Raw genomic sequence first — 11,480 nt, 5'->3', positions numbered from 1 at the left:
TTTAAAACCTTATTTGAACTTAAATTTTGATAATTGCTTTATATTTATACGTTAATATTTATGTTTAATATGTTAACGTGGATATAACCATTAAGATAATTATGAATGTTTTATTGCTAGTATTTTGAGTATCACTGTATATCAAGGCCTTAAATTGAGAGATCAGGAATCTTATACAAAATTCCATATTCCTTAAACCTAAACCTGTTTTATGTAGATTATCATGTATTGTTTTAACAATCACTTTGGCTTCTCATCAAACCTAGGTGTTATCGATAATCGATTGCCTAGCGACAATCCATGTACTCGTCATTATGGTAGAACCTCTTGATTAAAACAAATATTTTTTAAATCAGTTTATTCGTATTATATCTTTATGAACCCCGTTGATTTTTCTAAAAATGTCCTTGGTTAAAAGACTTTGACACAAGATTACGACTGGGATGTGGAGATAAGGGAAAGTCATGCTTGATACCCCATTCACAAAAGTATTATTTTTTAATTTACAATAAATTATTATGCTACGACCTAGATATTGACAAAAATTAATCACATCTCATATGCAAGTTGAATTGTGCCAATTCAAAGCATTATTCAACGTTTGTAAAACCTCTAGTAGGCATAACTGTTACAGATACTCAGACTTCGATTTGATAAACATATAGTGCGTAAGCAACTGAACCTACATGTCTAGAACCCCTATTCTGTTATTTTTACTTTATATTAGTGCACGGTTATAACTATAAAGTTTAAATTAAATACATAAATCCAGGATTATAACGATATATCAGAATGTAAATAAGAAAAGTTCACACAAAAAATTGGCCTTGAAGTTTTTAACGTTAGCATTTTGAATGGAAGTGGCGAGAGAATGGAGTAGCCTACATTGGTAAAATATTTTCTTTATCCTCCCGCAAGGAACGAGAAATATGAGCGCAATTGCTTATAACCTATAGGTTTGAGTCTTAGTTTTTACAGTTTAATCACGATATTATTTTAAAAGCCAAGCAGCAAATTAAAAGCTATTCGATCTGCATAGATCCAATAAATAAGCAGAGCAAGATATAGTTGGTTTTTCAGATAAAATACGAATCTTTTAAATTTCTTTTTTCATTTATTTCTTAAAAGACCTTTTTTACTTTCGTTCCAAGTGTGATTTTCAGGATGGTTATGAATTTGTGATGATGGGGTGGGTGAGGGCAGGGATCGAGATCCCGTGAGGAGTTGGTCACTATCTTAGTCTTGCTCCCTTGGAAAAGAGATGATAGGTCTGTTCCAGCATATTGTAGTTAAAGCGAGCAGAGGACATTACTCTCTAATGTTTATGCTAGCAATAGCTTTTAACGATAAGGGAGCTCCACTTACTCCAACAGTTGCTAATAGCCTAAACCTTTCGATCCACCCTTTAACCTCATTATCTCGACAATTGGGGTTAGTGATGTGCCGCTATTGGACATCCATTTAGATGTCTAAATGTAAGTGACACATCAGTTTTTGCTGTATTCAACGTATAATCAAATATGAAGTATTAACCGTCTGTCTGGAGAAAGTGGATTCCCAGTTGGTTTAATCATTAAATGGAGATGCATTTTTCCTTTTTTTAAATGCCATTAAGTCATTTATTATCTAACTATTTAACATATCTGGAAGTACTTAGAGTCACCTCCTTCAATCCTAGATCTGGCAATTTAAAACTAAACTATTGATGTCCTCATATGTGCCTGTGCCTTGTCTACATCTTTATTTTCAGGGTGAACCCTAGGTACATGTTGTAATTCTAAGTATATTAAAATAAAAGTATGTTTTCCTTCATCTATAACCACATACAGAATTAGTTTTTAAAAATTAATCATTAAACTTATTATTGTGACCAAAGTATAAGTGGCAACACCAGACAACTACGACTGAATAGTTGAAATCGTACGTAATAAAATACTTTAAGAATCAACATTTAATATTACAGTACAAGTGTGAACTTCACAGAAATGTGAAGGAAACAGGATTTTTCCGGACATTTGCCATCGTTCAGTGAAACAAGAAAACAGTAACACTACGTTTCGAGATCTGCAATCTGATCTAACCTAACACATAATTACAAACTAGGTTAAAATAAACAAATCTTACTAAAGCGTTGTGGCACGCCTAAGTCAGGAATCACAACCTACATGTTGTTGTCAACTTCACTAACACTAAAGACATGCACTTAATACAAAACTATACAAAACACTAATCATTAAAACTAAACTACGGAATATAGGTCACAATACGTCTTCACTCGTCTACTAACCACCTACGACTGACCAGAGGGACTAGCCAATGGCAATCGTGACGGCTGGCTAAAACAAGATGGCGGAAATACAAGGGAAGGGGAACAGGAATGGGCCCTTTCGTTATTATTGGTTCATGCGAGATGAACTTCTTAAAACCATATTGTGACTCCGCATTGGTTTATTACTAATATCCGATCCGTTTGATACTTTTGGTTTTCTCTTTAGTTCATTTTTTAGAATTGGCAACCAAAGCGGCCTAATCTCGACTGATTGTTGACTGATTGGTTGGTCTGCCAAGTTAATGTATGTTGCCTCAATTAATTTCCTTTTGAAGAAATGTGGTTCCCGATGTATTATGTGGGCTTCATCCCAATTCATATGATGGTCTTCGGACCAACAATGGTGTGCAATTTTTGACTTTTCTGTGAAACCCTTTCTCGTGTTTTCTTTGTGTTCTTTTATCCTTACGTTTAGTGGTCTTTTTGTCTCGCCTATGGATTCCCTATTGCAGCTACATTTTATACTGTAAACACAGTTTTTGGAATCCTGTGTGCCATTTTTTGGTTTTGTTTTTACGAGACTTTGTCTAAGAGTGTTTAAAAAAAGGCGTGTGAGGTGTTGTTACTGTGAACACAATCAGAGCATGCAGTGTACAAGGAGTAATTGTAGTTTTACAAGAGAGAAGAGGCGACTCGAGGCGAGGTGACTAGGCGGCTGTCCGAGCCATCACAATCATAAGCTGGCTGTAAGTAAGTCTTAATGCGTGTGAGGTGTTGTTACTGTGAGGACAATCAGAGCATGCAGTGTACAAGGAGTAATTGTAGTTTTACAAGACAGGAGAGGCGAGGTGACTAGGCGGCTGTCCGAGCCATCACAATCATAAGCTGGCTGTAAGTAAGTCTTAATGCGTGTGAGGTGTTGTTACTGTGAACACGATCAGAGCATGCAGTGTACAAGGAGTAATTGTAGTTTTACAAGACAGGAGAGGCGAGGTGACTAGGCGGCTGTCCGAGCCATCACAATCATAAGCTGGCTGTAAGTAAGTCTTAATGCGTGTGAGGTGTTGTTACTGTGAACACGATCAGAGCATGCAGTGTACAAGGAGTAATTGTAGTTTTGCAAGACAGGAGAGGCGAGGTGACTAGGCGGCTGTCCGAGCCATCACAATCATAAGCTGGCTGTAAGTGAGTCGTCAGGCGTGTGAGGTGTTGTTACTGTGAGGACAATCAGAGCATGCAGTGTACAAGGAGTAATTGTAGTTTTGCAAGACAGGAGAGGCGAGGTGACTAGGCGGCTGTCCGAGCCATCACAATCATAAGCTGGCTGTAAGTGAGTCGTCAGGCGTGTGAGGTGTTGTTACTGTGAGGACAATCAGAGCATGCAGTGTACAAGGAGTAATTGTAGTTTTACAAGAGAGGAGAGGCGAGGTGACTAGACGGCTGTCCGAGCCATCACAATCATAAGCTGGCTGTAAGTGAGTCGTCAGGCGTGTGAGGTGTTGTTACTGTGAGGACAATCAGAGCATGCAGTGTACAAGGAGTAATTGTAGTTTTACAAGAGAGGAGAGGCGAGGCGAGGTGACTAGGCGGCTATCGCGGAGCGGGCGCGGGCGGCGCGGCGGGCGGGCATATATCGACTAGAGTGGCTGCGTGAGCACGGTGCGCGGCGGCCTTCAGTCGGTGCCGGGCGGTGCGGCGCGCGTGTGTGTGCTGTGCGTGCGTGCGTCAGTCCGTCTATCTATCTGTACATGTGTAAGCCTACCTGTATTACACTACAGTGACCGAAAACTATATTGTAAGTCACCTAACAACCTGTATCTTACTTTTATACCTACTCGAATCGTGGTCACTGAAGAATTATCAAAATGTTTGACACTTAGCAACTTGTTGGAATGCTAGAGAACCATTTTTTTCCAATTCCTTGTCAATAAATAAATGAAAATAAAAAATATTTTATACCAGTTATAATGCTGATCATAGATTAGTTATACTGTCAATGTTTATAAAATTGGTGAATTTGTAAAGACTTTCAAAATGGAAATAAATAATATATGGTATACCTTATCATATCAAAGATAAATACATAAAGAAAAATATATAATTAGATTCTAACAAAAACCAATTATTTAATCACTTATGATCATATTTAAAATTAAAGTACTTGTAACATGACATGTTTTTTATTGAATACAGGCATTAATTGTTTAATATTTGAAACACTAACCTTTATTGACAGGTAAAAAGAAAAGTTTTGCTTGAAAATAATAAACTTTCTTATGGTCAGTTAAGCTAAAAAAAAGTTGATTTTATGATACTTAAAGTAATTAGGCATATACAAATATGAATACAGTACTAAATAATACAAATGTATTTAACTAGTATACTGTTGTTGGTACAGGCGTACTGGGTAATAAATAGTATGATTTATAGGAAAATATTGGTGTAGTATGCAATTTATTAATGATGTAGAAACAATACAATAGCACGTTTACAATTAATTGCAGTAATGTTTAAAAACCTTTAGTCGCTAGTTTATATCATTTAACTTTTGGTTAAAACAATCATCAAAAGTTTTGTATAAAACAGGAGTTAAAACCATGAGATTGTTAAATGTACAAGACTTACGTGCATTTATACAATGGTCTTCGTTCTAATCTGAAGATGCTCCAAAATAATTTAATAAAGACTATATTTAGGCTATGTCATAATGTTATTTTTCGTAAAAAAATAATTGTTAAAGGATCTTTCTATTTTTGGATAGTCACAAATGTATAAATTAAATAAGAACTTTTTCACTTGCTTCACTCACGTATGTTAGGACAGAAAAAAGAATTAAGATCTACAACCCCGGGTATGAAACGTACTTTTCAATGCAGACTGCGTGCAGTAGTATACGTACGATAAGCAAGTTCAGCTCGATTAAATGCAAAGCGGGCAGGCACGTTCACTAGGTACGATTAAAAATCTTTCAATTGTTATAAGAAAAGTTTTGAAAGATCTTCAAAACGTTCCACCAAAATCATCTAATGATTTCTGGCTTTTTAAAAGAGTCTTTGAGATAATCACACTTAAAAACGTAAATACTCCCGTCGTGCACAAACACTAGTCGTTGGTTCAGGTTGTCTCAGAGGGGTTCTATGTTAGAGAGTTTGCGTTATATATCTCAGCTGCTCACTTGAATTACCACTAACATTGTTCTCTAGTCGTTGACGATCACTTGACATTTCTGATCAGGTTGTCTCAGAAGGTTGTTTCAGAGTTTGCGCATAATTTCTTAGCTATTTAATTTTTACTATTACTATTTACAGTAACCACTGGCAGTATCCTCTCATCGTGCACTATCACTTGACGTTGGTTCAGGGTATCTCAGAGAGCAGAGATCTGTTAGAGAGTTTGGGTTCATGTATCAGCTACTCACGTGATGTTATCAATAACATTCTTCACTCGTCGTATCAGATTGTCTCAGGGGGGTGAACTCTGTAATAGAATTTGAGCCTTATATCTCAGCTGTTCACAAGAATTACCTCTATCATTTTCATCTCGTCGTGAATGGTAATTTAGTGGTTGGGTCCAGGTTGTCTCATAAGCCGGGACCCGGACCTGTGTTACAGAATTTAGGGTTTTATATCTCAGTTAATCACGCAAGTTACTAACATTGTTACCTCGTCATGCATGATCACTTGACGGTAGGACGGTAGTCTTATAGAATGAAGGCGTCATATCAAGTAATTAACATCTGAGTCAGGGGTAACATCGCCCTTACTTATATTTGTGTACAACATTTTTCCTAGTGTTTAAATTAATTTCGGTAAAAATTTAACAGTAAAATTTCTCCTCTCGTATGGATCTGTCAACCCATTTAAAGGAACCTTTTTCATTTACCATTCAAAGGTATACTACCTAGTTTTATCTATTACACTGATGACTTTATAAACTTGAAGAAAAGGTTCTGAACTATTAAAAGTAGAAAAAGGTATAATTAATGGGAAGTGGTACTAATTACTAATTGTATAGAACTCTAATTTAGTTAATGGTATGTTCTCCTATATATTTATAAAACTATCTTGATTTTACTTAGCCTTTCCGTAAAGTACATAAGATGTTACTTTTAAAAGATTTTCTTTCATATATTGAAGATTATTACATCTTTTATGTTAAATTAGATCAAATGGCCTTAATAAAAAGGAATCGTCAGTTCGCGGCATCTTTAAAAGAATTGACTTTTGTCTGAAGCACTGCTATAAGTAAATAAACTTATTTCTGTATTATTTGGACTTAACAAATTAATTTATATGTGCGATATATCGCCTTTTGTTCCATTACGCTTTTACTAGGATTTATAATAAGGAACTGAATATCGACTACTTGGATATTTTCAAATCAGAGAAAACTAATGACTACGGTACAATCAAGGTAGCAAATTAAATTGGAACGTGACTCCAGATTTTCTCTCAAATGGCCTTAAATGTTTCAATGCCAACTACTAGAATCCTACTAACTTCTCTAAGGAGTGACGTTAGAAATTACGTACCCAACAACATTTAGTTCTCTGAACACCCACTAGGCATTCTAGTAATTTCTGACTTCTTGACTTTCTATTAACATTAAACATGCAACGGTTACAAAGTAGTTCTATAGTTAGCAATGTCTTGTGTCTGATACTATTTTTCTCAGGAATGCTTGAGTTGCAGTTGAGGAAACACCCTATTCAGAGTGTGTATATGGAAAGAAATGAGCAGCCGCGGGTAGCAGCTAGAAAATTGTACGAGTATGCTTTAGAATTCGCTTTAGTCATGCCAGTGCTTGTGTGCTATGGAGAAGAATTATTATTAGAGATCCGTTAGGTCCTTATAAAAATCGTGTCCTTTTTTTCCGGGAAAGTCACTAATCCGGGAAAAAGTTAGTCAGTTCGGTAATGACTTTTGTTACGATCTGTTCCGTCACTTCGATACTTAGTAGTGTCGGGTTATTTTTCCACAACTTCACTGACCAGATCTCACAGCTGTAAATTAAACACATTATGTTACCAAATTACTGTAAAATAACGAAGCTATGAATTGAATTCGGATAAGCGTGTAGAGATTTGTGATTTTAATAGCTTTACATCCCTCGAATCAGTGTTTCTAACAAAAAAACTCCTGCAATACTTAGTTTTCTAAGATTTCAGATCTTAGACGCTTCAAAAATTAATTTTTTTGTCACTTTTTATTGACCTTTTAAAAAAAGTGATGATAATTGTTTCACTGCATGACTTTTCAAAGGTAATTATGAAGAAATTTTATATGGCGTTTTTCTTTAACTTACATCCATTTATGTATTTATATATTAAATAGTCATACAAATCCCAATTTTAAATGGATTTTGCTTGTATAAATAATCTAAATTATTTAATTTTTTTACATCATGAAATGTCAAACACTGTCTATGTTAAAATATCTGTTTTTGTACCTAAAAGGTGATAACAACATTCTTTATTAAACCTAGTCCTTCTCCAATTATTTTCAGACGAAAATAGTCATATTGTCCTATTTCTTTTGTAATTGGAGATACCAAGTGGGCTTGAGACTTCAATAGGGGGATGAGTCACTACAACTGGTAGGAGGTTTGACAGCTTGACATAGGACTGGGGAGAGATTATAGGAGCTCCTATACTAGCCCATTTTTGTGTGGTTAGATTATTTGGACTAAAAAATAGTCCTTGGATTTTCGAATATAAGGTTTTTTAAGCAAGGCAGTCGTGCAGGCATTGTCTATTTCTAGGCTTTTTACCTCAGCAACCCAAACGCTCTTATCAATCCTTATTCTATTTAAATTGATATTGTCAAGTGATAACAGCACTTTCTGTCAAGGATTCTTAACCGATATTTCTACAAATCCACCATTAGACATGCTTGTCAGGCTGTATTGAGTCTCTCTTTTCATGTACATAAAAAATTACAAATTTTAATTTCATTAAAAACTGAAAATATGTCACGTCAACAGAGCTAGCTACTTTACTATTTTTGCCAAGTTACGTAGTAAGAGTGGGTAATATACAAAATCCATGATAGAATGTAATAATTAGCAATTCCCATGCTCATCTGTGTGAAACTTCAAAAGGAGAGTTAAGTTGCATCCGTAACTACCTGCAAAGATCGTCAGATATATTCTTGAGGAGTTGACTCATTGAGGAAAACAATGGTACTTGTAGTCTAAACAGTGAGTTTTGTGACTCTCTCTCTTGAAAGCCGATACGTTCTTCATTATCTCTGAGGTTATTATGAGTGATAGGCCAAAATGGGGATTGTTGAATATTTTCATATGGCAGAGGAAAAGTTCTTGAGATTCAGGGTCAGAGAAACTCCTACTTCTTTACCTAGAATCTTGAAGGCCAAAATGGAAATTTTAAGATAACTGCATGGGACAGTGGAGACGTCCTCAAATATCTCTGAGGTTTATAACACGCTTGGGAGAAAAACGTATACTTTCTCATCCGGAAACTTGGAATCTAAACAGAAGAATATTCCACTTCCACAACCATGATATCTCCGGTTTTCACATTGGTTACCATGCTACTACGATTTGTGTAAACCTTGCCACTGCATCATACTCGGAAGCAAATTACTAACGAAGAGAATCGAATGAGTAATCAATATTTATACCTACTGATCAATGGATGCCCTTGAATAAAAACCCCATTCTGGATCCTATCCTTTTTCGTTACAGATTGGCCTAGAAATATTTGGGTTTCTAGGACACTATACTTACGGACTCATATGAGAAATGTCAATCTTTCAAGCTCTAAAAATAGAAACTTTTACATTTTGTGAGTATGAGAATATTCTCAGTCCAATAGTTATAGTTTGATTATTTGTTTGTATTAAATATTTTATATAAACAAAAAAATATTACAAAACTCAATATAATTAACCATTACACTGGTGTAGTGAGTCAAGTATAATGTATTTCCTTAATACAATTACAATACAAAATGAACATGAAAGAAACAGAAAAATACCTGGTAAGTTTGAGGGATAAAAGGTGCAGTGTGTATATAAATAGTTTGCAAATACATTTCTTCAAAGCTTGTTCACATCTGCAAACATTATGTTAAGTGGTAGTTATGCTAATTCATACAAATTGAAGAAGAATAAAGATGAATACATTATGGTTTGTGTCACTGTAAGTCGCTATTAAAACACATAGCTTTGATTCCATAAAAGATTCCTTCCTCGAGATTACAAAGCTCACTTCTGCATAGACTAAGACTAAACACCATGCCTTTTGAAAGCCAAAGTATTAAGTGTTTCTTTGTTCTTTAAAACTTTGACATTTGCGTTTTGCAGCCATCTTAACAACTAAGTGTTTTCTATGTCTTATGCAACTCTCAGATACAATAAGAAAAATATAAAGTAATATATAAAAGTAATACATAATTAATTATTATTCAAATAAATAATAAAGTGTAATATGTAAATTCAGTAAAGGATAAATATTCATAAACGGTTTATTCAGAATTGAAATAAACTAAAATTTCTTTAACGATTTTCTTTAGATGCGACTTATAATATAAAACAGAATGCATTGTGTCCGTTTTAACATAAATTTTAATTACTATTTGAATACAAAAATATTTTTATTTCTTTCTTTCATACCAGTGTAACACTCAACTTGTCAAAACAAAATTATTTACACATATTAATATTTATGAAGAATGGACATTCATTTCAGTTTAAAAACCAGACGCCTAAATAAATTGTACACTGATTTCGATTTCCACACCTCTCTACCCGTCTTACTCTCTAGTAACAGAGAAGAAATTCCTAAATATTACTTCACCATGTGTTGATGTAACTCTTTACATCAACACATGGTGAAATAATATTTAGGAATAGCAGTTGCCCGTTGCTTTACACGCAATTTACAAAGTTGGAGTCTGTAGCATATTAGTGGCACTTATGATGGAGGCACTTAAGAGTACATTAAGCCCTAATATATTTTCACAATGCAAGTAAACATCAATTCCATATCACTATGTCAAGGGAAGCAACCAGTTTTGATTATCTTAGGCGCATTGCTCATTAAGGTCGGTTTTATAAGAACGATTTAATCATATTCCCTGTAACTGTCACTGGCGCAAAATTTAATAAAGTTAAATAATAACTTTATATTTGTTATCAGCATTATAGACATCTGATCGGCACACGTAATATTGTTTGAACTTTAAAGGTAAAAAAATGTTTTAGCCTTTATTGCAAACGTGAAATGAAATTGTCAACTGATAATTGAATTTGGATTATGTTTTATAAATAATTTTATTATTTCCCACATTCTCACATATTTCAGGAAACATTTCCAATTTTCCTATTCATATTAATCTTTATCTAATTTTAACGAATATAGAAAACATAATTAGGTAATATTCGCCCAGCCGATTAAGGCATAGAAACATATTTAGCAATTCATTTTCATTTTATAGACAGATTACACACAACATGGTATAGAGGAGCAATGAGATTTGTGGCCAGATATGTCGCTCCCTTGAGGATATTCGGATTGAACTTATGAGAGTAATTTTTAAACACCACATTTGGTTTTTTCTGTCCTTTGATGTGGAGCTGGAAACAAACTCATTTCCAGGAAGAATCCTGTTTACATCAAACACTAGGAGTTTAACAGTACTTTCGTTCTTTATGAATTCTAAGGAATATTTCATTCAGGTAGTTAATGTTGGTTATTAAATAACTGTACTTAGTCAAAAGCAAACAACTTTTAACAAATAAAAAGATAACCCTTTTGTAAAATAAAAATTGAAATATTGTTTTTATGTTAGTTACAAATTAATCTATAGTTTCCCTTTTTATTGCACGCAACATGTTCTATTTGTTTATCAGAAAGCAAATATTCTCAGATATCGTAGTTACTGGCAACAGGAATTTTTTCTCAATATCGCCACGAAAACAATCTGAGGTGCCGATAAAGTTGGTGCACTCCTTAACCAAGTGCCAAAGCAGGGAAGAGGAATGGCCCACAGGGAAAAAACTTGATTTAGTTAGTTGAAATGGAATTCCCTAGGAAATAACTCTCTCGGAATATTTTCCTTATACATTTTGCACGAATTTTAATATTATGAGAGCCATCCAAACAAATTGGTATAGAAAAATCTCGAAACATTGCTTACAGAACTAATTATCTCATTAAAATATTTTAATCTCGCTACGTAGGTCTATCT

The 11,480-nt window shown here is 34.3% G+C and overlaps 1 protein-coding gene across 1 annotated transcript in view; it reads left to right on the top strand.

Annotated features, from left to right (window-relative positions):
* The first annotated feature begins 3,958 nt into the window (after window positions 1-3,958).
* Window positions 3,959-11,480, top strand: part of LOC124360254 — a 71,985-nt gene continuing 64,463 nt past the window's right edge. The window contains exon 1 of the mRNA XM_046813697.1: window positions 3,959-4,064. The gene's annotated coding sequence lies outside the window, so the exon portion shown is untranslated. The remainder of the gene's footprint in view (window positions 4,065-11,480) is intronic.

This window comes from Homalodisca vitripennis, chromosome 4, assembly GCF_021130785.1.
Source record: "Homalodisca vitripennis isolate AUS2020 chromosome 4, UT_GWSS_2.1, whole genome shotgun sequence".
NCBI classification, from domain to species: domain Eukaryota; kingdom Metazoa; phylum Arthropoda; class Insecta; order Hemiptera; family Cicadellidae; genus Homalodisca; species Homalodisca vitripennis.
This window is presented reverse-complemented; position numbering and strand designations above follow the sequence as displayed.